Here is a 23,586-nt window from a genome sequence, read left to right on the forward strand (position 1 = left end):
AATATACTGGGAGTAATAGCAATACCTACCTGTTCATAGGATTGTTATGAAGAATAAATGAGGTGATGCATGTAAAGTGCTTAGAAATGGCGCTTGGTGCACAGTAAGTGCCTTATGTTAGTGTTTGCCATTATCATCATCATCATCATCATCACCATCATCATCATCATCATCACCATCACCATCACCATCATCATTTACTGAAGGCTCATTTTGCACCAGACTCTATGCCATAGCAACTTATAAGTGTAATCTAACTTAATCCTTATGTGGCTAGGTATTATCATGATACCAACTTCACAGGGAGGAGAGAGGCTCAATAACTGGATCTGGGATCACAAAGCTAAAAAAGTGGCAGAGTAGGGATTTGAATCCAAGCAGTCTGCGTGTGAAGCCTGGTTTATTAATCTGTGTGCCATATCGTTGGGCAGTGCAGAAAGCCCTAGCGCAAGTGTCAAGGAACTGGACACCTAGTGGGCCATGAACTACATCCCCTTTTCCCTCTGGGGCTCAGTAAAGAAATGAATGCATTGAAGCAGGTGTCCTTGAGGACTGCAAGGCATCTTCCTGTTTGAACACTACAGTTTTGTCTTTTGAACTTCGCCTTGACCATGTGAGATCTCACTCTCTAGAGGGCTGATGCTTCTGACAAAGCATTCCAGCAGCCCAATCCAGATAACTTGGCCTCAAAGACCTCCCCAAATACTGCAGTACTGATCGTCTACACTATCATTTAGCACAAGTGGTTACTGAGTGGAAAAACTTTAAAGGCTTGGGGATTTTCAATAGGTGGCATGATCTCTTAGTCCAGTGAGTGTGAAATTATTCATCATGAGATGAAGTAGGAACCTAAGGAGTCACCTCCTCACACATCCTCATTTTGCAGATGATTGAACCAAAGTAGATGCGAGGTTGCCTGACCCAGCTTCAGCACTCCAGCCATGCCGGGAACTTCTCAGGAGCAGGGATTACATTCTATTCATCTTTGTAGGCATGATCCAGTGCCTGGTATACAGTCAGCTTTCAATATGTGTTTGTGAATTGTCAAACACATTTGACAGTTTTGTGCAGACCATATTCATGAGATGATGGATGTCAAGTACTTGGTCAGTGCTGGATACATGATAGGTCCTTGATAAATTATAACTAGCTATACCTGTGTTTAATAGATCCCCTAACTTCTCTTTCTCTTGCCATTCATCAAAATTACAAAATTCAAACCACTGTATTTGTGATTATTTAAGAAATGAATGTCCACTTGTTTAATAAAAACTTGTGCAGAATTTTTAAATTTTCCTGTATAATCCCCATAAAAACCCTATGAGGTAGGTACCACTGTTACCCATATTTTACAGATGGGGTGTAGGAGGCTCCACGAAGTGCAGTAACTTGTCCAAGGTCACGCTGTTAAGTGAGTGATGAAGCTGGGATAGGGTCGCAGGGAGTCCCTCTCTTGAGCCCACGCTCTTAATCAGTACACTGTGTTGCCCATTTTCCAAGCGCTATTTTTCACGAAGACAAATGAATTTGTTCATGCAATGTCTAAAACATGATTTATTTACCCTAAAGTAAGATAAAGATCCACTGAGGGTCAGAGGAAGGCATTCTAATATTGGTAAATTGGACACATTGTAAAACAGTAAAAGCCAGGGAGAATGGGCAGTGTGTTCCATAACTCAGAACACTAATACATCATCTGTTTGCAGAAGGCTCGAGGAACCGTTACCCAGTCAAACTAACTCAAGTAGAGGTGAGTGAGGATACACATGCAGAGGGAACAGGAAAGGGGGTCTCCTGGGTGCATGAGTGGACCTCACAGCCTCACTGTCAGGAACCAAAGGCAGCTCTGGGGATGCCCACCTTCTGGCTTTCCTGGACCACATGGCCTTGGTCTTGCCCTAGAACATTTGTTTCTGTTGGCAGACCAGGATCCCTCTACCTTTGTGGTGCTACCAGTTACCTCCTGTGTTTATTCAGGTTTCCTGCTTCCTTGCATCTTCAACATGCATGTGCCTTTGACCTTTTCTCTGTAATGACTTTCCCCTTCAGCTCCCACCTCTACCTGCCCCAGTCTGTTGTTACCCAGGTGAAATCCCAGAGAGGAAACTGCACTGGCTCAGCAGATTGTGCACACCACATTGTACTTGCTTATATGTCATGTGAGATGCCTTATCAGCTGTGACCTGAGTGGGCAAAGTCATGGAGTCAGAGTCCTGTTCGTTGAGCAGCCAGGCCAGAACTTCCCTCCCGCTAGGTCAGAAATTCACTTGAAAATCACACCTGCACTTGATCTTTGATAAACATTGCCCTTTTTAAGCTTTTCTCTTATTTCTTATGTTTTCTCAGAAGTCATCCCAGGTTAAGGTGAAGACTCCGTCTTTTGTATTTGCTGTACCTGGTGTCCTGCAGCCGGGGGCGGGGGGGGGGGGGTGCGGCGCATGTGCAGTACGGCGTTATTTTATTTTCCTGTCTGTTTCCCCTACAGGGACTGTAACCTTAAACTATTCAGTTTTATATCCACAGCTTTAAATATGTCACTTAGCATGTAGCAGATATTTAGAATATTTATTGAATAAATGAATGGGAAAAAATTATGAATAGCCCGTCACTTTAAATTAAAGTGTGTAAAGATGGGTTAATAGAGCTTTATATGGCTTTTAAAATGAAGTATTAGTTGATTTATTAATGTAGACAGATCATAAATAAGATGAGTGCTTAAATTTGATTATGAAAAGGTATTTTTAATACAGACACTCCTTCCTATGTATCGACTGCCTGCTATATTTTAATTACATGAGTCAGGAGTGTGAAATAGAAGAGAAGCAGGAGTCATCATCCTAGTTAATATACAGACTTGCTCAGCAAATGGGAGAAAATGATATTATTGGCTTTAGTTATACTTTTCACTCAACACTGTTAATGAATATATTGTGTGTGTGAGTCGCATTTGCTTCAGCTCGGATGCCAGCGTCACTTGGAAAGGCTTTTCGTGTTGAGAACACTGTGCTTCCATCTCTCAGTGCTGTCTCTGACAGTCACTTTTTCATCCATTAGCTCAAATTCATCAAACTGAAAAATGGCCAAAAATGTTATTTTTTTAAGGCGGCATGAACATTGTAATGCAGAAAAACAAAGGACAGAAATCCACTCTGTTCCATGAATAGTCCTGGGATACAGCTCTGTCATGTCCTGTTTCGTTTGAAGCTTACTGTGTTTTATACCTTTTGCAAGAATGCAAATCCTCAAGGATGATTTTGGTCCTTATAATTGCTGCAAAATGCTATGAACCAAGCTTGTTACAAATTTGTACAATTTATTGGGCACATTTGCTGCAATTCGATTGGTATTTCTTAAGCACACTGCGCAGTACGCTGGTTTGTCTGGTCATTAAAGATTATAATAAAGAAAATCCTCTACTTTAATAGATCATAATTTAGTAGGAAGAAAAAACAATACATTCCCCCAAATGACAAATCTTTTAAGGGAGTGTGAAAGAAGAAATTAGCTAAAGCTAAAAGGCCCTGGAAGACTCCTTGGGTTGAGTCTTAAAGGATGGAGAAACCCTTTTGAGTGGTGGCTGTAGCCTGGAAGCATGGGTGTTAAACTCTGATGGGATGCCTCAGACACTGTGGTTCCAGTGTTGAGAGCCCGGCCTCTGGAGAGAAAGGACAGGGTGGGGAAGGAGGAGAGTGGGGGGCTGATGCTAGTCGAGTTCAACAGGATGCAAATTGTAGACACTCTTGAGAGGTCACACTGGGAAACTTGAGTGCCAATTATAAATAAATCACTATGCAACATTAGCCTATTTGGATAATATTCATGACCTTTCCCACTTACTATCCTTTTCATACACTCAAAATTCAGTTTTTGCCCTTTGCCTCCGGACTTCTCTGGGGCCAGCAGCCCGCTGACCAGGGGCCCGGGGCCACGCGGGCTCAGCCAACTACCATGAGCCCTGTGTCAAACCAGCAGTTTGCAGGTGACCGGATGAGGCGCAGGAGGACGCGGCCCGGGCGGCCGAGGAGCCGCAGCTGCTGCGCAGAGCCGGCATCTGCAAGTGGTTCAACGTGCTCATGGGATTTGGCTTCCTGTCCATGACTGCCCGCGCGGGGGTCGCACTCGAGCCCCCTGTGGATGTCTTTGTGTACCAGAGTAAGCTGCACATGGAGGGCTTCTGGAGCCTGAAGGAGGGTGAGGCCGTGGAGTTCACCTTTAAGAAGTCTGCCAAGGGCCTGGAATCTATCCAAGTCACCGGCCCTGGTGAGATGTTCTGTACTGGGAACGAGAGGCGGCCCAAAGGGGAGAACATGCAGAAACGCAGATCAAAGGGAGATAACTGCTACAACTGTGGAGGTCTAGGCCATCATGCCAAGGAATGCAAACGGCCACCCCAGCCCAAAGGGTGCCACTTCTGCCGGAGCATCAACCATATGGTAGCCTCATGTCCCCTGAAGCCCCAGCAAGCTCCCAGGGAAAGCCAGCCTACTTTCGGGAGGAGGAAGAAGAGATCCATAGCCCTGCCATGCTCCCAGAGGCCCAGAATTGAGCCACAGTGGGTGGGGGCTATCCGTTCGTGATGAGAATGTTTTGAGGAACAGGCATCAATCGTCAGAGTGGAGAAAGGGGGGACAGTGTGGGTAGGGGGCAGCTGGCACTGCCATATATCTCAGGCCGGGATCTACAGTGTCACCCCCTCTTCCCTCTTGGTGGGGGGAAGGGGTGAGGCAAAGAAACCCCAATCATGCTCTGTCCAAATGCACGTGAGGGCTCTGGGGGGTAACTCTTCCTGCATGCTTTATCTGAGTCTCCACCCCCAGAATCTCTGGCTTTTGAAAGTGGCCTGGATAGGGAAGTTGTTTTACTCTTCAAGAAGGATATGGAAGAATATTTCCCATGCCAGAGTGAAAAGATTAAGCATGAGACCAGATTGATGGACCCAAACCCACAAGCCACTGCATTCTGTGGGAGGAAATATCTCAGGGGTAAAGCAGGGTTTTCCGCATCCTGTCTCCTCATAACCCCCTCCTGGGATAGAGTGCTGACCACTGTCCCAAGCAGTGGGCTGTGATGATCGGCAGAAGGGGTGGTTGAGGGAACAGCTGCAGACCTGCTGCTTCTAAGCCCACTCCCACCCCATTCTGGGCCAATGCAATTTTATTTATTTGCTCCCTTGGATGACTGTACCTTGGGTCCCACTTTCTCCAGGATGCCAACTGCACTAGCTGTGTGTGAATGACATATCTTGTGCATTTTAACTTTTTTTTTCATAATAGAAATATTCTGGTTTTGTATTTTTGTGTATTTTAATCTAATTTAATGAGTGCCCTCATTCCTGCACTGTGTTCTCAGGTACATGAGCAATCTCAGGGATAAGTCGGCAGCAGCTCTGGGTCTGCACAGCAGGAATACTTTTTGTTGCTCTATCACCAGAGAGAACAACTATTTGGAGCATATAGCCTATTGAACTACCTCATTTTTGCCAACTAGAGCTGGCTTTTCTGCCACAGTGTCCTCTTGAAACCCCTCCATCTTCAGTGTTTCATGGGAGACTAGGTTTTAACTCGGTTGCCTCATGACTTGGTCTCCTTCTACTGAAAGATTGGAAATTGGTCTGAACAGGAAAAGGTGGTACAGAGAGGTTAGGAGAGGCTGGGCCAGGTAAAAGGTGCAGAGAGGGGAAGCCAAGATTAGGCAGAGGTCATCTGTATGTGTGATAAAGGATTCCTGTTCCAGACCTCTAATCCCAGGGCACAGGACTCACTTTACATACCAGATCCATCCTTCACTGGATTGGGCTAGGCCTACCATACACAACAGGGTGTATTGTGTATGTTTTTGTAAAAACTGTGAGCTGGTAAGGACAGGTTTTAAGAATGATTCCTCTGTACTCATCTTGAGCTGCCCAGGGATGGATATATGAAGGAAGGACAAGATCTTTAATCTTTAACAATTCTGGGCTTTTCCTCCTTGGCTTCCAGAGAGACCATCAGCGATGGCTTCTTTGTGGTTCCCAGAGCCAGTGTCCTGCCCTGCTGCAGCAGTGATTAGTGTCATGGTAGCTAAAGGAGAAAAGAGGGTGTCGTTTACATGCTGTGAGATCACTGCAAACCTACCTCACTGTGTTGTAATGGGGCAAATGCAATAGAACACATTGGGTGATGTGTGTCTGATACTGGGTTCTTGTCTCCCCCAATTGCTGCCCCCCTCTAGTTATTGTATTTGTCTGGGCTTCGTAGGACTTCACAAGTAGCTGATTTGGTGATTGCTAGTTTGTGTAAATATAATGTGTTGGTCTTCTGCGTGTTCTTTTGAGGTTTTATTGTTTACAAACTTCTTTTTATATTGAGAAAAATAGCCAAAGCATCTTTGACAAAGCGTCTACACCAGCCAAAAAGATCTGAAACGTAAGCTTAGGGCCCCCCCTTCTTGAAGTGGGAGGTCTTGAACCACACTTTCTTTTGTGTTCCCTTTCCCCTGTTTCCTATTTCAAACAAGATCTTCTGTCCTAAAAACTGGATTCCTACCCCCTCTCCTTTACCCCTTTGTACCCCCCCAAAATAGTCCATATACCTATACGTTTAATTTGTGAGGTGCCTGTGATTAAACGACTTGTGCAAAAATCCTGAAGAAGCTAAGAACTCTCCATCCCTTGTTCCCAGTCTCCTGAGCCATGATGTGATTCATGCCAAACAGACTGCTGTCTTTGGATAGATTAAAACCTTGATGTGATTCATGCCAAACAGACTGCTGTCTTTGGATGGATTAAAACCTACTTTAATCTCTAATCCTAGGGTAGAGAGGAGCAATGAAGGGGCCTTCCATGTAGAAAGTAGGGTTGGGAGACCACGAAAGGAAAGATGAATGTATAGGCAAGTCACTCGGGAACTTATATGCAAGTGCAAGAAACTTAAGTTGAAGTGGCCACAAGATTGTTTAGTAGGAGATGGACGAATGTAATTCCATGTTTACTGCTAGAAACCAAAGCTTTGTGTGAAATCTTGAATTTATGGAGAAGGAGGGAGGGTAGAAAAGCATGTACCTTTCCCTCATCCCTTCCCCTCATTACTGAACTGCAGGAGACTGAGCCCCCTTGGGCTTTGGCGACCCCATCTGGGCAGTGTTTATTTGATGGTTGATTTTGCTGTGCCAGGTACTTCCTTTCCCATTTGCTATCATTTTGTAACACACATGCTGACCCTTTTCCCTTCCCTTCTTTTCCTTGGGAAAATACAATAAATGAAGACTTATTGGTACTGAAAAAAAATTCATTTTTTTTCTGTGATTCTAAAATTGAGAAAAATAATGTCAGAAAATCTCCCTGAAAGTATTTCTGTCTTTTTCCATCACACATAGCTGCTCACACATGGAATTTTTAGGTATTTTGGGTCATGCAGCTGTGAACTCTGAATGGCTCTCAGAAATCGGAAGTTGTGACCACATCTTGGGGATTTCTGCACTCTTACTGAGGCATTAAGCAATCACAGGAGAGAAGTTCTGAATCCTAAGAGGCATATTACCACTGTGAACTTAAGGATCAGTCCTTCCACAGCAGACAGGACCTTATTCAGACTGTAGAAAGAGACACAGTCATGAATATGAAGTTTCAAGTCAGTTGGGTTGCCTGTGTCACTAGTTAGAAGTTCTAAGTTTAGAGTGGCTTTGTAAATACTTCGTCTAGAACTGACTGCCTAATATGGTATCAAAATTAAGTCACATGAAAAATTCAGTTCCTGAGTCACACGAGCCATGTCGCACACAGTCAATAGCTACATGGGGTTAGTAGCCACCATCATCATCAGAGCAGATAGAAAACATTTCCACCATTGCAGAAAGGTCTTCGTTACAAAACAGGTCTAAAATCCGCAAGCCTACCTCTTAGATAGGTCTTGGAGAGCATGCAACGTCAACGTGGACAGAGAAGTTTTTCATTTCCCTCTGTACAACAATGTGTGCCTTTTCTTTCCATGCCCTGGACAGTTTTTAAGACCTGGAGCCATAGGCTTAAGGTGGGAAAAACCACCTTAAAAATCTCAAGGCCCAAAAAAACCCTCAATTTAACAGAAAGGTTCTCAAGTAACTACATTTCTAGCAGCTTTGTTCCTTTTCCTCATACCCATTCTCTTCCTCCTCTCCTCTTTTCAGTATTTCTCCTTGGGTACGTAGTGAGGCTGTGATAGATTTTTCATCTTCCCAGTGAGAAGCAAGGTGGACCTTTGGTGGGTGAAGAGCTGTATTGAGCGGGGAGGGTCAGGGACCGCTTCTGAGCCTTATTCTTCAAACCTGTAAAATATGCAGTTGGACCAAATGATGCTCTACAAATGGTCCTCTACAGCTTATATAGTTTCTAATTAAGGGATCCTCCTATACTCTTAGGCTCAGAATGAGAGACTGAGTCGCTTTTTCCTCTAAAAGTGTGGAAATGAGAGACTGAGAGACTGAGTCGCTTTTTCCTCTACTTAATCTCTACTTTTTTTTCCCCTGTCTCTAGCTTAAATAATAATGTTTAATTCTCATTTCGTGAGTTTCTTTATCTTCTGGTCTTTACTATTCTTGGGTTCTCCTAACCACTGGATTCAACTCAAGGGGCATAGTTTTTAATTTCTACAATCCATGGTCACTTCTAGAGACTCTATGGAGAAGATGACATTGGAAATGGACCTTAAGGATGGTTAAGATTCTAATGAGCAAAGATGGAGTGAATGCAGGTTGACTTTTCTGTTTTCAAGATCCCCCAAATCTGCAGGGTTCCTGGGCTGCCAGGAAATGATCTTATTTATCACCTATAAGGTTTACCTTGTAAACCATAGAACAGATATCTGACCAGTTTCCTGTGTACTTATGTGTGCCCACACTATATTTAGTTAGACAAAAATCGAAGATGCTAAATACCAGGAAGTATATCTCGTGTGCTGTTTTTTTACTTTCTCATCTTAACCCATTCAATTATTTAATGAGTAATTAGTCTCATTATCTATTGCTATGCAGCAAACCACCCCAAAACTTAGCAGCTAAATATAACAGTAATAATTTATTTTGCTCAGGACTCTTCAGTTGGGGCAGAGCTCAGTGGAAATGGCTTCCCTCTGCCCCCATGATGTCTGGCACCTGAGCTAGGGAGACTCCGAGGCTGGGGTTGACTCAACAGCTGGGGCTAGAATCATCTAGAGGCTTGCTTACTTCTGTGTGGGCAGTTGATGCTGTCTGTGAACTGTGACCTCTGCAGGCCACAACACCTACACGTGGCTTCTCCATGTGGGCTAATGTGGGCTTCCTGTCCTCATGGTAGCTGGGTTCCAGGATGCATGTTCCACTTAAATGAGGTAGAAGTGCCTAATGCTGTTATGACCTAGACTCAGAAGTCAGGTAGCATCACTCCTACATCACTCTGTTAGTGAAGGCAGACACAAAATCCTGTCTAGATTCAGGGGGAAGGCACACAGAGTCCCCTCTACGTGGGGGAGTTGCAAGGTTCTACAGGAGCTTGTAGGATGGGAGATTGTTGTGGGTTGAATGGTGGCCCCCAAAAGATAAGTCTTCAGCTTAATCCTTCTTTGGCCTTCTTTGGCCTTCACTAGGTTAAGGATCTTGAGGATATCATCCTGGATTATTTAGGCAGACCCTAAATCCAATGACAGGTGTCTTTATAAGAGTCAGGCAGAGAAATATTTGACATAGACAGAAGAGGAGCAGGCAATATGACCACAGAGGCAGGGGTTGGAGTGATGCGGCCATGAGGAATGCCGACAGCCTCTGGAAGATGGAAAAGGCAAAGAAGGAATTCCCCTCTAGAGCCTCCAGAGGGAGTGGAGCCCAGCTGACACCTTGATTTCAGACTTGTGGCATCCAGAAATGTGAGAGAATGAATTTCTTTTGTTTTAAGCTATCAGTTTGTGGTAACTTGTATGGTGGCTTCTGGAAACGAATGCAGAGGTAGGGTTCTGGCCATCGTTGGAAAGTACAGATGGTCCCCAACTTAGGATGGTTTGAATTACGATTTTTCAAGTTTATGATGTGGCAAGAGTGATGTGCATGCAGTAGATCCAGTTTTTACTTTTGAGCCTTTCCTAGGCTAGAGAAGTGTGGTACGGTCCTGTCTGGTAACACTGACCTGCAGCTTACAGCTCCCAGTCAACCATGCCATCACAAGGGTGAACACCCTATATACACTTGCACCCATTCTGTTTTTCACTTTTAGTGCAGTATCCAATAAATTACATGAGATATTCCATACTCTATTATAAAACAGGTTTTGTGTTAGATGAGTGTGCCCCACTGTAGGCTAGTGTAAGTGTTCCGAGCACATTTAAGTTTGGCGAGGCTAAGCTGTGATGTTTGGTAGCTTAGGTGTATTAAATGCATTTTCGACTTAAGATATTTCCACCAGATGGTGAGGTTTTTGGAATGTGACCCTATTGTAAGTTGAGGAGGATCTGTACTATCTGCCACACCACCACCACCAACAACAACAACAACTGCTACTGACCATGCACACACCACATGTACTGAGCGCAGTGCTGAGTGCCTACCTGAGTTCTCTCTTCTTTCCTCACGGTGACCCTGCGAGGCAGGGTGCTATTATCTCCCATTTAGCTATGAGGAAACTAAAGCCCAGAGCTTGATTAACCTCCCCAACTTCTTCAGCTAGTAAGTAATAGGGTTAGTATATAGTTTTTATGTCTGTATACATACTACGTATACAAGGACATATTACGTGTACATATATATGTATGTGTACAAATACGTCAAACTCGAAGATTTATGCTTTTAACTTTATTCAGAAATGTTTACTGTCAAAAAGTAAATGTGTCATAACCAGTAAGGTATTTACTTGCAGAATTTTCAGTGGCACTGATGGTCATTGTGTAGCTAGGAATAACAAGGAGTGGACATTTTAAAGCTACTTCAGTACTGGTTCAGTCATTGACTACTTCAAGCAGTTTTAGTTTCTTGAATACTTTAAGGAGTCACACAAACTACAGAACCAGCACCTGTGTTATAAGAATCATGGTTTGGTTGCCTTTTGAATTACTTTTCTGCCTTTACTAAGCCACATGTGAATCATCTAACTAAATAAGGAGTTGCTTTGATGAATAAGGATTTCAAGAATAGGAAAAAAAATCCTCAGTAGGATCATAGCCTTTCTATATTTAATAGAGAAACCTTCTAACTGGAATGCTTGTAGTATACATAAAAGTACGCATATTAGTCAGCTTTTAATTATCGGTCAGCTTTATTAAGTGGAAAACTTCTTAGCATCTCCTAACAATTGATTTGCTAATAGTAGATGCTCTGTGTTTATTGTTACAGGAGGAGTCAGTGAGTGGAACTTGGGGTCCGTTTAAGCCTTTTTCAGTGGAAAACAATACAATGTAGAGCACTGAGTCATTTACTAGCCACGTACTAAGAACCTAACGTGAGCAGACCCTGTGATGGAGCCCTGATGTGTGGTTCCCTCCACAAAATCTAACAATTAAAAAGCCATAAAATCATTATCATCACCATGTGGGCATAATCATCACTTAATTTCAACAAGCATTTTTAGGTGCCTACGACTTACCGAGAGACACAATAAAAGAAAAAAGAACTTCATTCTGTCCTCGTAACATCCCTTAGGTTTGTAAACATTCTTGGCACCTTAGAAAGTTGGTTCACATCTACTGCATCTTGTGGTTCTCTACAAGCATCCTCATGGGAAAGACATGGCAGGGATAATTTAATTTTACACTTTTGACTGAAGGGGCAGCTGGGGATCGGTGATCTGTTTAAGGTCTCATGCCTAATAAGTACTACAGTCACCCTCCCATTTTAGAAAAAATAAGAATGAACAGTGAGCAGTAGAGCTCAGCAGCAAATGCCTTTTGCAGACTCAGGGAAGTCACTGAGCCAGGGCCTATGGACATGTGGTAAAAGACTCGGCACATTTTCGTCCCTTAGTTAGCCATCTTATTTGGGTTGCCCAACGGCAGGGAGTTTTGACCATTAATACACTGACTGCAATCGGCCATGTTAAGTAAGCATGTTTTCTCTCTCTGACAGTTCTCTTAACTCCAAGATTAAAAGAAAGTCCTCTTCCTGAAATCCAAAGATAGAGGGAAATGATCATTTGGGTTACTCATTGGGTTAAACCAGTTTCATGCCATACGTAATTGGTTGCTGTTTTAGAAGTGAATGCTTTATGGTTCACATAAGCAATTTTATATATTCTTAATTGAAACCTGCACTGCCGTTGTTGGCCAGGAGGGTTCCACGAGAGCAGAGGTAATTTGTGTCTTGTTCATTCACTGGTGGAGAGCCTTGGGCTTCTGACTTTTGCGGTTGTTTTTGGAAAATAATTTTCTGGTCCCAGTTAAGTGACTGGTTTCCGTTTGAAATCTTCAACTCTGCAAATCTCTTGTTAGTCTAGTTACTATCTGTGACAGCCTAATGAATGAGTAACAGTCATTTACTCAACAAATGTGTGTTGATTTCTTCCTGTGGGCCAACCACTGTACTGGGTACTGGAGCTACAGCAGAGAACAAAAGTAAATGCGGTCCCTCCTCCGAGAGCTTGCCATCTGGTGGGGGAGACTTGATCACGTGATCAAACAAATAAATGTAAAAATGCCACTATGCTGAGTGGATGCTGTGTGAACGTATAGAGGGGTGATTTGGCATACTCAAAGAGGGGGCTTCCAAGACAAGATGATTGTATAAACGCTAAAAGTAAAACTGAACAACAGAAAAAGAGATGATGGCAATCCAGTAATGTCGGATGTGGATTCCTAGAACATCTGATGACAGTAGCTCCCTTTGGGAGAGGAGTTGGGTGGTGGGGGGAGGTGGGATGGGGAGACAGATGGGAGAGGCCGGCAGAAGGCAATTTTCCCTTGCTTTACCATTTTCTATTGACCTTTTGCAAGGAGAATATACTTATGTAATACTTGTGAGATTCAAAAAAGTAAAAATAATGAGCTAAAAGGAAAAGAGAAGAAAAATCATAAATAGAAAAGAAGTAAGGGTATATCATGATAGTTGCTTTCTTTAAAGACCATTTGGCTACATTGTGATTGAATTAAGGACCTCATCTGTAAGGATAAATACAGACTGTGATTCCTCACACTTAATTACAAACACTTTCTGCATTAGAAAAAGGGAGGTTGTTTAGAATAAGTCTTCTGCTTTTTTCATTGGTGCAGACAGAATTTGGCCGCTCATAGGTACATTAACTGCAGGATTTGCAAATAGATTATTGTCATTAGTAGGATGACTTGTATTGAGAGCTTATTCTGTGCCAGGCATGGTACTGAGCAACTAACATGGGGCATATTCTTTCATCCCTATAACAAACCTAGAAGATAGTTCCTGTAGTTATCTCCCTTTCCCAGATGAGTGAACTGAGGCTTAAAAGAGTGGTCAAGTCACTTTTCCTATGGTTTCAGCAAATGACAGAGCTGGGATACGAAGGAAAACTGAACCTAGAACTCCTAAAAACTGTGCCATACACCCTCCCATGATACTCTGCAGGCTGAGGGGTCACTGTCTGTTCCTCAGAGCCTCCAGCCCCCATGCTTGTGGCATTATTGGGATGGTTCAAAGAGTCAACAGCAAGGGCACGTGAAGAAAGCTGATGGTCTGTAGTATCCCTACTCTGATTTCTAGAACCTTCTAAGTATCCAAACATTAGGATAAATACTTCTTACTCCCAGCTGGTGGTATGCCTCCTGCACAGTATATTGAGAAATTGTCTTCTCTTTGTGTTTTCCAATGGACCTTATTGATTCTCTTCTCTCATATTGGACGAATCACTTACTGAGCTTAGAGAGGTTCAGAGGCCTCACATCAGCAGACTTAATTACATGGGAGCAAATCCTCCCAGTCTAGACTGCCCAGCTTCTTGGCTCATTTTCCATCACACTCTCATTGTCCAGAGTTGTTCTGAAGCCATGCTGCCAACTGATGCTTTGGAAGGATCCTGATGTGTAAAAAAAAAAAAAAAGTGATGTTAGAGAAGGTGGAGGTGTGGTTTACAGGCTTCAGAGAAGACAGACCTAGGTTCAAACCTCAGCTCTGCTACTGGTGAGCCAAGTGCTATTGGAAAAGGAGCTTAACTTCTTTGAGCTTTGCTTTACTTGTTTGTAGTAATGGGATTTGGAAGTTTTGTTAAAGATTGGCACTAACCAGAAAGTAGAGCGTGGTAGCCACCCATGAATGCTTACTATTATTATTGTCAGCTTGAACACTTGGAGAGTCACCTTACAAAGAGGATTCATTTGCTAAAATTCAGCGCAGAGTCATAAGCTCACTTTCAGAGAAATGACTAACGGAGTCTTAAAAGCATATTTAATGTGGGTGTGGCTGAAAAATCATCATTGCTACAAGAATTACAGTCACTCCAATATTTTTTTCTCTACACATTATTGCTGATTCAACTTGAAACAGAACTGTGTGAAACACAGGAAACGATAACCATGTCAGAGGATGAGACAGCCTATAAAGAAGCAAACTACTAAATAAACAAAATAATTGTGTATTCTGATATGTCCTTTGAAGGAAATAAAGAGAGAGATGTGATACTTTGTAATTGGCCATGGCTTGCTTCAGACACAGATCAGCATATGCATCTCTGGAGAGGTGAAGTTTAGTAAAAGCCTGAAGAATGGATTGTGACAGCCATGAAGAGCTGAGGGAGATTCCAGGCATTGGGAGAGGCAAGTTCAAAGGCCCTGATGGGGAGAAGGCATAGAGTAGGCAGTGCCCTATGGAGGTAGGAAGACGGAGTCACTCTTCAGTATTCACTGTAGGAAGGTACACCCTTGAGAGAGGCAATGAAGGAACAACACACTTGCACTTGGGCCCCTGCTCTGCCCCATGGCATCTACGAGAGGCCATTTGACCTGTAATGGCTTGTTCCTGATTTGTATGATTTGATGCTTACTCAAGGTGGTTCAAAAGTCTCACCCTTTTGGAAGCCCTGTGCCTTTGGCTGGTCTATTCAGAGGCAGTACCCCTGTCTGTCCGGAAGATTGATTGTCCAAATGCCCTGGAAATATTGGTGATGGCGTGGTGGCTGCTAATGTCATTGGCTAGCCTCTGAGATGGCACCATCATAGAAAACTTTTCAATAAGGAACACATTGGAGAGCAATTTATGAATATACATTCCATTTGGTTTATTGCAGAGTCCGCAGCAACCTTAAAGTATTGTAAATGGGCTCCACTATCTAATCAGGGAATGCTAACAGTCTATTAATTGCCATTTCTGATTATTTGCATTTAATTAAGGGGTACTCTTGAGAAAATGAAGGACAGCCTAACTTCAAACTATGGCTTTACATCTTGGATAATTGAGTATAATTTCTGTCTTTGCAGCTTTCCTAAATTGTTTATTTCTCCAGATGTTTCCTAAAAACTATGATTTTACCTCTTTCCTTTCAATGGATGACCAGGGATTTCTCATAAAAGCTTATATGGTTTAGTTTTCTCAACTAAATTAAAGCTTAATTAGCCAAAAATCCAGATCTGTAAATAATGTGTTTATAAAATTTATAGAAGCATAATTAATTTCAGTTAATTGCATAAATAGCTTTTCCCTGCAAACAGTAATCTTTTCTCTGCTGACCTCTAAACGTCAGCTTTCAGGTTATCTCTGTTTCTAGGCATCCCTGGTAATGCTATATCAACTTGCATAATTCTAAAAGTATTACTCTTCTCTTTGATTTATGACTTTTATCATGGAAGTCAGTGATTACCTCGGCAACTCATGTTTCATGTTTTGAAAATGAAATGAAAAAAGTGCACTAGAATAGCATTGCTTTTGTTTTGATGGAAGCCCAAAAGAAAAATTAGAAAAATGATTTTGATACATTCTCCTAAGCCTACTAGTTCTCATAAAGTTACCTAGGCTTTTCTAGTCTATTGGAATGACAGTTCAAATTACATTGATCAGCGACATGTCAAAAAGAGTAGCTATTATGTTTTAAATCTCCTGATATTTCCAGGATTTCTCTTCCTGAGAAGAATGATGACTTTACCATACACTAAGGCTGATTCTCTTGCCGCAGAAGCTATTCCCTTTGCAGAAGTCTTTAGAAAGCCATTTTTAATCTTAAGGAATTATTCCCTAAAAACATAACCTTCTCACTTGATGGAAATTAAACTTTCTTATGAGTTCCCTCATTATTTCCTTAAAAAGTCTTGCATATATATTGAGGATGGTGAAATTCTCCCTTTTTCTCTCTTCCTTCTTCATTTTCTGTAATGGAGTGGTTATTGATTTTGGAGCTCTTTCAGAAGAGCCAGAAGCTTCTTTCCCAGGAACACCCAGCAAAACTCGCCATCTGTCTCACTGGCCTGAATGGTGTCACATGCCCATCTCTGGACCAGTAACTGTGGCCAGAAGGCATGATTATTATCGTTCGCTTGGACATGAGTCACAGGTCCCATGCCTAGTACACAAGGCCTGTGCAGAGAGGTATGAAAGCAGAATAAAAATGAAGGTCATCCCAAGTGAAGTGATGGGGATGGTTGGAAGGTAATCACAGGTGCATCTCACGGAGCTGAATTTACTGCATTTTTCTGTGATGATAACAGCGGAAGCCCGGGGAGCCTCTTGACTTTAGAGTGACTTTTGCTTCAAGATGGTCAGTGTATGTGAATTTCGAATCTGAAAAGTGCTATTCCTTGCTGTATTTCTCCAAGGTTCATTAACAACCGGTATTATAGAACCAATTCAAAAGGAGCGTGTGTTCAGTGACTATCTTATTATTAGCTTCAGGGCTACATTTTTTTTAATGCATAATGAAATCCATGGAATATTTCAAAAGAATGTGGCACTTTGCAAAATTGGCTTTGGGGGCTGTGCCTGGCTTAGAGTTGGAAGGAAAAATGTCTGGCAGTTGCATGAATTGGAAAACCTTTTGTCTGTCTCTAGGCTGCAGTTAGCCATAAGCAGTTGAAAAAAAGAGAAATCCAGAATGTGCATGACTTTCAAAGGATCTGTAGAGGTTCAATACCTTTTTAGTCTTGTACACAGACTCTAGGAAGGTTGTTTTCCCCTGTGGGTATGAAGACAGCCTCCCTACCTTTGTCGGGGTTTTGCTCACTTCAGAGGATAAGAAATGGGAAGTGGCTATTGTTAGTGACAGGACAGTGCTTCAAGAATAGCGAGAGTCACTATTCCTTCTCCCTAAGGATTGGTAAAGCACAAGTACACACGTACTTGGTAGCTTTTTCTAAATACCTATCATTACCACTTTCTTTCCAGAACCATGTGGAGTCTCATCATTATTAAAGTCAGGACACTTGAGTTATGGTCTGGGCTTTGTTACAAGCTTTGGGACCTTGGGTACACTACTCGTCCCCTCTGGGCATCCTGGTCCATGCCGATAAAATGGAGAGTCTCAAGGCACACAGGACCAAGTTATATCTCAGGTAGCTTTTATCTTTGGAGTTGTAAACATCTGGAAGGGGGAAATGTAGAAGAGGGACTTGTGGTTTAAAAACTGCATCTTCCTTAGCTTCTCTTAACTATCTACTTAAAATGTCTAAGATAAAACAAAAAATGAGGAATTATTCCATCATCAAACTAGGGGTGACAGTCAATCTGTCACCAAACCCTTGGAGGAATTTTCATGAACCTTTAAAGTTTATGGAACTGCATTAAAGGACACAATTAAAGACACTGTATGTTAAGTCATCAGAAATAGAGAATTCCTCCCCTCATTAGAAGTTTCTTAGGAGAAGCTTTAATTTTGGACCTGTATTTGTGCCCTGGGTGCAAAATCCAATATCAGTAGCAACTGGGAAGATGAACATTTCCTCTTCATTTCTTTGTGGTTGCTGTTTTTGAGTCAGTCTGCTCTCAGTTCTGTAACCCCACAGGGAATACACACACACATAGTTACATATGCATATGTACATAAGACACAAATGCATACATATGTGCACAAATACGCACATGTATATAGACATACATACATATACGCATGTTTGTACATACCCATACACATACATGTGTATACACACATACATATATATATGTATGCATACAGCTATATATATACACACAGATATATATACATAGACCTACACACTGGTAAGAGGCTACAATCCCCAAAAACAACCTCCAGAAATAGGAAAGAGCCAAGGCATCCTGTGTTTTGGGAGATGCAGTTCCCATGTAGAAAGCTCTTTAAGCAAGAGAAGGCACAAGGATTCGTGAGTAACCAGGCAAACTGGAAAAAGTTGTCCTTCATGAATTTCCTCTGCTCAGAGTGTGAGAGATGAGAACCTTCCCGTCACCTGAAGGGAAGTTGAAGCTATGGATGTGAGAAGGGTGTTCAGTCAGTGTCCATGGGGACAGAGTGTACACCCAGGAGCAGCATCGCACCCAGTTAGGTCTTTCCCCTTTGTGTGAAATCAGGCAATATGGAGCCTATGGAAGAAACTACATGATGAGGAATAGGAACATCATCCTGAAGATGTGAGAAAAAGCACCCTGCTGCAAATTATGTACTTTACAAATCAGAAGAAAGATTTAGAAAACTGAGGGGCAGGTGGTGGTAAAAGGGGGAAAGGTCATTATGATTTCTCTGTGGCAGAAGAATGGAAATGTGTAAGGACAGGTCAGGCAGAGACGAAAAGGTCGTAGAATCAAGGAAAATGACATAGAAAACACTGTAAGGGCACTAAAAGGGCAATAGTGAAATTAAAACTCACTGCAGAGTCAGCAAAGAATTCATACTGAGAAAAAGTAAACCAGCTAAATGAAGAATAAAAATTAAGTGTTTTGGGCTTCCCTGGTGGCGCAGTGGTTGGGAGTCCCCCTGCCGATGCAGGGGATACGGGTTCGTGCCCCGGTCTGGGAGGATCCCGCATGCCGCGGAGCGGCTGGGCCCGTGAGCCGTGGCCGCTGGGCCTGCGCGTCCGGAGCCTGTGCTCCGCAACGGGAGAGGCCGCAGCAGTGAGAGGCCCGCGTACCAAAAAAAAAAAATTAAGTGTTTTCCCAGAATGAATAAGGAAGAAAAGTGACAAAGTCAAATAAAATAAAGATTATTACGTAGTGGATAGAGAATAGGTTACAGAAGTTTTTTCCAAGAACCAGAGAAATTCCCAAGGAGCAGACGAGAACTGAGACTAACATATCAAAGACATAACCGAGGAGTGTTTTCCTTAGCTGGACATACTTAAAGGTTTCACTGAGAGCCAGATAAAATAAAAGGCAACCCCACCCAAATACATCCAGGCAAAATAGATATTTCCAGTGTAAAAACAGAAAAATCTTAACAGAAGAACAAAAATCATGCTGATCAAAGGATTCTCTTTTAGAGTAAAGCAGAAAACAATGGAATATCTAGACCTTTTGGAAGGTAAACATGAATCCCAAGAATGTATAGTCAGATGAGTTGTTTACCTTATAAGAAGAAAACTGAGATGCTTTCTGACTAGTTCCTTCTGAAGTTCAGACTTCACAAAACATACTTTCTACCTTCTCTGTTTGATCCAGCCAACTTAAAACTAAATACAAATGAAGAACCCCTAAATGAGAGAGTTGTGATATAAAATAACGGATGGGTAAGCATTAAAACCATTTACAGGTGAAATATTTCTAAATGTTTTCTGAAAAGTATAGGATACGATTATAAGCAGGTAAAAAAAGATGTGATATTTAAATAATCTAAAAACTTGTATCCAGGATGTCAGAGTACATCTACAAAGACCCAAAAGCAGTAGATAGGGGGTGTAGGGAGGGGACAGGAAGATGTAAATTTGGGCAAAATTCTGTGTATTACATAGGCACAATTTTAAAAACTACCATTTCTGTCTTCACTTTGACAGTAAGCAAAACGTGAACTTAAGAATGTTAAAAAACATCTTCAGTGTGTATTTCTTCTAAACCTGGGGCAGGCGGGGAAGAAATTGTAATTCAAAAGCCACAGACAGAAAGCACTAAACAGACAAACAAGCATGAAGGTTATTCAGATTAATTTAAAAGACTCCTCAGTCTAATTAAATTGCTAACTGTAACATGGAAACAATCATGTAGCTTCATGGAATATCGGAATATGCAGAACATCATTTAGTCATAGATCTTTGATGAGGGAGGGTCATTTAGACATTCTGCATGGCTTCCTCATACAGTATGGATGCCCCGCCTCCCCTGGATTTGCTGTGCAGCAGCCCTGGTGACTGGTCGTAACCACAACCAGGTAGGATAGTTAGAGGCAGGTTCGGCCATGGTGGAGCCACCGCGGCAATAGTGTCTGGTGTGTTCCACCCTACTGTGGTTGCTGTTATAAACTAAATAGTTTCTGGTGGTGCCACTTGGGCTTGGTGACGCAGCGTGAGCATTGTGCCAGGGATAGATAGCATGGCTTATCTGGGCGAAGTTTGACCTTCAGAAATGCTGTGGAATCTGTACCCTTATGTGGAAACAATTGTTCTTAGTTCTTTGGCACTTTAAATACTTTTTTTTTTTTTTTTTTTTAATAAGGAGCTTCTCAGGAAGCACTAAGACCCATTCCAGCTTTTACTGACCAAAAACTGGGACTTCTCTTCAATGGCTTCCACATGAATAATCTGTACTGTATGCTTTAGTACATCATTATATTTATTATTTTTTATTTTCCCGTATGAAATGTCTCTTCCAGGGAAAACCTCTCTCCTAAAAATCAAGAGGACAGGCTTCTTTTTTGCCCACAGAAATGTTCTCATTCTTTCAGGGCCTCTGGAGCATCATTTCTGAAATGGCAGTAACACTTCATCTGCCTAAGGCAGGGGGGTAGACCAGCTTATCCCCTGGGACTCCTTCTAGCTCCCAGGTCTTAAGTGTTTGTGGGTGGCTGTGGGTAGGAGAGAGGGTTTAGGTTTAACAAAAGAGGTAACAGAATATTACCTGCTTCATGACAAAGGCTATAAATTGATGATTTCTTTACCCGGCCACCCTGCCCCAAGGCCTTAGAACTAAGTTGTGAGCATAGTTGATGCTCCATAGAGACTTGGGTTTGTGATATTTTATTTCCTTATGCCACCTAAGGACACAGGAGTAAATCGAAGAGGAAATTGGGGGCTTTGGATTAGGAGTCAAGAGATCCCATTGGCAGATCTGTATCTAATGTGGCCTAAGACCACTTAGATTCCTCTGGGTTAAATTTCTGTTTGCGAAATGAAAGGTTTGGGTTAGATCAGGAATTATATGCTGGTAGTTGACCAAACTGGCTAGCCGAGTGTGTTATCGGGCCTTCAGGGTGTTGCAGTTTGTTGTTGTTTTTGTTGCTTGTTGTTAATATGGAAAGCCTTTAGAGGAGGTGCATGTGCCTTGTGTTTCCCCACAGTCCTTTCCACCCCCATCCATGCCACTCATCTCTGTTTGCACTGTTAGCCCTTATAGACATCTGGTAGTCATCTAAAAAAACAGATTCTGTTTCTAGCATTAGCTTTTCTGCTCTGCAAACTCTGGTCAGTGTGCAAAGTTATTTTTAATAGACTTTGGAGGTTAAAAACTATTTGACTAATTAGAACGATTGATACGGAAAAAAATGTCAACCTAGGATGACATAGCAGAGAAATTCCAAATAGGTTTTAAAATGGAAATAGAAAAGCCGAATCCGTCTACTTGTTTCAGGTACCTTCTCACAGTCATTAGTTTGGCCCGAACAACACCAAAATGGTCCTAATGGCCCCAGTCACAGGAGCTATTACAGGTTTGTCTAACTTGGTTAAATTCTTTTCTGATTTAAATTGTTAATGATTCAGCATTTCACGGTTTGAGTCAGGTGCTCTCAGAGGGCGCCTTCCTTAAAGGTCAGTCATTCTCCAGAAACCTGCCTCCAAGATTAAGATTGTAGATTCTGCTCAGTGACCTTGGGAGAATAATGATTTATTAGAAACAGGACTCAGGAAGCACTGCTCTATGGCAGGAGACCCCTGGTTGGCAATGCCAGGAAAAGCAAAGAGGCTGGTGAGAAACAGGATTGCTGGTTGGGGTGGGCACTATGGGATTGAGGATAACTCTCTAACAGAGGGTTGATAATGAAGAACGTGAAGCATTCCTTGTGTGCCAAACACAGTTAAGAGCTACCTTGAAAGAAGCCTAGGAAGTAAACGCTATTATCACAAGATAACGGATGAGGAAACTGAGGCTTGGAGAGGTGAAGTAACCTGCCTGTGTAAGAGTGCTTTCAGAGTTTGCATAATATTTCATGAAGAACATACAACTATTCTCTGCACACCAGTGCCTGATGAATGATTTATGCATTTTATTCATTTATTAAGATATTATGAAACTGAAAATAAGTTTCCAGTAAATGTTGACATGAGAACCCTTTTGTCACCTGCATGGGATTGTCAGTATGAAATCCACAAGGCTGAAACATACACATTCCAAGAGGCAGTGCAGGTGGATGCATGATGCCTTTTTATTTTTGGACTTCTTAAAGAGAGATCATTTTATGACATGAATAGAAACCAAAAAAAAAAAAAAAAAAAGGAGGGGATAGATTTTGTGAACCAACTGAACAAGAGTGATGAGAAAGTGGAATATTAATGTGGTCAGCAAACCAGTATGTATTTTAAAATAATTGGATTCTACTTCCTAAGATTCAGTGGAAGGCCAATAGAGGATTTATTGTATTTTTTTCCCTACTTGCAAACCTCAAGTGGATGATTCATGTACTGGAGAAAAAAAACCAATGATTTTTCTTTTAATGACATGAAGTTACCAGTTTAGATTTCTATTTTTACCCTACCCTAGTCCCTGAGCATGTTTTTCCCTTATTTAGGAAACGTGCAACTACAAATATGTTCAATTCATTTTCTTGCTTTTCTGCTAAATATAGAGAACAATGCCTATATTGCCATGCCTGGAGATTATTTCAAGCAGGACTGAGATCAATTCAAACAGATGGTCCTCTGCTGTTTGCATCATACAAAAACAGATTTTTTTTTTTTTTTTTACTTATACTGGAAGATGTTTGTTTTGGGGAATATTTTTACAATGTAAATTGATTATTATATACTAAGACAAATATTTTTAGGGTTGATATAGGGAAACACTGTTAATTCCTTTCATGTTGCTGGTAAGGGGTGGAAAAGGAGAAGGGCTGTAAATCTAGGACATGTTTGGCTTGAGTTAAGGTTTCCTCTTGGAGCCCATTTTTATCCAGAATGAGAGCCACAGGCAGGAGAGAAGAGAGAGATGGAATCATCAGGTGTATCACATCCCTGCTGTTGAAATTGTTCCTTTAGGGAAGCGGGGAGGTGAGCCTGGAATCAGAACTCCAGTCTCCTTTTTTGGTCTCTAACGAAGTGCTTCCAGAACCCAAGGTTTGTAACGCTGACTCTGAGTCAGCATTTTGTCTCTCCTAGCACTAGAAAATTTATCTCCTTTTAAATGTTCCCCTTGTCTTTCTTGCCTTCCTCCTGCATTTTTACTTCAACCACTGTCATTCAGGCCCTCTTTAATCTCATCTAATTCCTAATGGCCTCTGCAGGCTTGGCCTTGCCCAACTAATCCTTTTTAAGTGCTGCTTTACTGTGTTACTCCTCCCATCAAATGGTCATCAGTTCCTGATTGCCAACTGTATGAACACGAAATTCCTCTGCCTAACTT

General features: G+C 42.0%; 1 protein-coding gene and 1 pseudogene across 2 annotated transcripts in view; both read left to right on the forward strand.

The window, feature by feature from the left end:
- SGCD (sarcoglycan delta) overlaps positions 1-23,586 on the forward strand; it is a 400,556-nt gene that overhangs the window by 27,276 nt on the left and 349,694 nt on the right. The window lies entirely within an intron of this gene.
- Positions 3,949-4,546, forward strand: LOC308616003 (protein lin-28 homolog A-like; annotated as a pseudogene). The gene has a single exon. The product of its transcript is annotated as a protein lin-28 homolog A-like (transcript).

The sequence above is a fragment of the Mesoplodon bidens genome (genome assembly GCF_964165515.1).
Source record: "Mesoplodon bidens genome assembly, chromosome: 4".
NCBI lineage: Eukaryota > Metazoa > Chordata > Mammalia > Artiodactyla > Ziphiidae > Mesoplodon > Mesoplodon bidens.